Raw genomic sequence first — 3,399 nt, 5'->3', positions numbered from 1 at the left:
AGCCTTATGGCAGAAAGTGAAAAAGAACTAAAAAGCCTCTTTTAGTAGGCTTTAGTGTGGTTGTTTGAACTAAAAAGCCTCACCGACAGTGAAAGAGGAGAGTGAAAAAGTTGGCTTAAAGCTCAACATTCACAAAAGTAAGATCATGTTTTCTGGTCCCATTACCTCACAGCAAATAGACGGGGAAACAGTGGAAACAGTGTCAGACTTTATTTTCGGGGGCTCCGAAACCACTGCAGGTGATGAATACAGTCATGAAATTAAAAGACGCTTACTCCTTGGAAGAAAAGTTATGACCAACCTAGACAGCATATTAAAAAGCAGAGACATTACTTTGCCAACAAAGGTCTGTCTAGTCAAGGCTATGGTTTTTCCAGTGGTCATGTTTGGATGTGAGAGTTGGACTATAAAGAAAGCTGAGCACAGAAGAAGTGATGGTTTTGAACTGTGGGTGTTGGAGAAAACTCTTGAAGTCCTCTGGGCAGCAAGGAGATCAAACCAGTCTCCTATAGGAAATTAATCCCACATTCTATTTGGAATACTGAATATTTGAATACTGAGTGCTTCCCTGGTGACTCTTGAGAGTCCCTTGAACTGCAAAGAGATCCTAGAGGATGGATGCAAAGAGTCCATCCTAAAGATCAGTCCTGGTTGTTCATTGGAAGGACTGATGCTGAAGTTGAAACTCCAATACACTGACCACCTTTTGTGAAGTACTGACTCACTGGAGAAGATGCTGATGCTGGGAAAGACTGAAGGTGCGAGGAGAAGGGGATGACAGAGGATGAGATGTTTGGATGGCATCACCGACTCAATGGACATGAGTCTGGGTAAACTCCGGGAGTTGGTGATGGACAGGGAGGCCTGGCAAGCTGCAGTCCGTGGGGCCGCAGTCAGAGACGACTGAGTGACTGAACTGAAAGAATACTCAAACTACTGTACAGTTGTTTTCATTTTTAAGTTAGCAAGATAATGCTCAAAATCCTTCAAGCTAGGCTTTGACAGTATGTGAACTTAGAACTTAGAACTTCCAGATGTACAAGTTGAATTTAGAAAAGGCAGAAGAACAAGAGATAAAATTTTGAACATCCATTGTATAATCAAAAAAAAGCAAGGGAATTCCAGAAAAATATCTACTTTGTTGACTACAATAAAGCATCAGATTGTATGAATCACAACTAACTATAGGAAATTCTTAAAGAAATGGGAATACCAGACACCTAATCTACCTCCTGAGAAACCTACATGCAGGTCAAAAAGCAATACTTAAAACTGGACATGGAACAGGAGACTGGTTCAGAATTGGAAAAGAAGTACTTCAAGGCTGTCTGTGGTCACCCTGTTTATTTAACTTGTATGTAGAGTATATTATCAGAAATGTCAGGGTGGGTAAATTGCAGCTGGTATCAAGATTGCCAGGAGAATACCAATAACCTCAGATATGCAGATGACACCGTTGTAATGGCAGGAAGCAAAGAGGAACCAAAGAGTCTCTTGGTGAAGGTGAAAGAGGACAGTGAAAAAGCTGGCTTCAAGCCCAATAGTTAAATTTAGATCATGGCATCTGGTCCCATCAATTCATACCAAAAAATGGGAAAAAAGTGAAACAGTGACAGATTTCATATTCTTGGGCTCCAAAATCACTGTGGATGGTGACTACAGCCATGAAATTAAAAGACAATTGCTCCTTGGAAGAAAAGCTATGACAAAACTAGACAGCATATTAAAAAAGAGACATCACTTCAGCAACAAATGTCCATATATTCAAAAGTATGGTTTTTCCAGTAGCCATATATGGATGTGAGAATTGGACAATAAAGGCTGAGTGCAGAAGAACTGATGCTTTTGAACTGTGGTGTTGGAGAAAACTCTTGAAGTCCTCTGGGCAGCAAGGAGATCAAACCAGTCTCCTAAAGGAAATTAATCCCACATTCTATTTGGAATACTGAATATTTGAATACTGAGTGCTTCCTTGGTGGCTCAGATGGTAAAACATCTGCCTGCAATGTGGAAGACCTGGGTTCGATCCCTGGGTTGGGAAGATCCCCTGGAGAAGGAAATGGCAACCCGCTCCAGTATTCTTGCCTGGGAAATCCCATGGACAGAGGAGCCTGGTAGACTATAGTCCATGGATCACAAAGAGTTTGACATAACCGAATGACTTCAGTTTAGTTTCTACTGATTGGAAGGACAGATGGTAAAGTTAAAACACCAATTATTTTGGCCACCTAATATGAAGAAACAACTCATTAGAAAAGACCCTGATGTTGGGAAAGACTGAAGGCAGGAGGTGAAAGGATCAAGAGAGGGTGAGATGGTTGGATGGCATCACCAACAAAGGATGTGAGTTTGAGCAAACTCCAGGAGATAGTGAAGGACAGGAAAGCCTGGTGTCTGCAGTCCATGGTATCACAGAGTTAGAAACATCTTAGTGTCTGAACAGCAACAACAAATAATTCAAAATTTCTTATCTATATAAAATGTCAAATTACATTATTTGGCATTTTTTTCCCACTTTTAAAATTTTTTTTCCTTTTCCACTTTTTCTTTTTTGGGGGGGTATTTTTCCACTTTTCCTTAGGAGACATTTCCTCTGTGATCTATAAATGGAAGATTTTAATTTACTCTAGGCTATAATAATTTTCATGAAGGGACTGAATTTCTTTATTTTTTGTAATAAGATTGTCATGAGTGTAATCCTTATGAATGGGCAGGATGAACTATTCCATTTAAGTTTCTGTTAAACTCCATATTCATCAGACAATTTATACTGAAAATCTTTCAGAGTACTAATAAATACAGTCCTTTAGGATTTTATAGGATGTAGAATTATCACTTAGATAATTACTGTTACCATTACATAATAAAGTAGAATTATAAGAAGTGATTCTCACCTCCTGGGCATTCTTTTAAAGGAAAGTAATATTTAATCTTACAAGAAGCCTGAAATTTAAGTTTTTGTTCCACTGTGAATAAAATGTTGTAGAAATCTTTGTCTGTATCAGTTTATATTATTTCCGTATTATGAATACTTCAATATCCTTGAGTACTATGAAACACATATAACAGAAAAAAAATAAACACCTGATATATTTATTAAAAAAAAAAAAACCCACAAAAACCTTTTCAGCTTGGTGAAAAACCAGGAAACTTACAGTTTTTTATTTTCCAGTCTGCAGCTTTAATCCCATTAAACAATTTTTGTTCTCTGTGTGATTTATTTTTGGTCACCCCTGTGGCATGACAAACTTCCCAGAGCAAAGACAGAATCTGCTTCCCTGCAGTTGACCATCAAGGGAGTCCTATAAATTATGATACAGCTTAATCCTCCCACTTAAAAAATTTAGATCTATGAACCTTTGAGTAATATTTCATCTTAAGTAAATGTATCTTTTAAGA

This window comes from Odocoileus virginianus, unplaced genomic scaffold (assembly GCF_023699985.2).
Source record: "Odocoileus virginianus isolate 20LAN1187 ecotype Illinois unplaced genomic scaffold, Ovbor_1.2 Unplaced_Contig_32, whole genome shotgun sequence".
NCBI classification, from domain to species: Eukaryota; Metazoa; Chordata; class Mammalia; order Artiodactyla; family Cervidae; genus Odocoileus; species Odocoileus virginianus.
The sequence above is the reverse complement of the archived record's forward strand: the minus strand, read 5'-3'. Positions refer to the sequence as shown.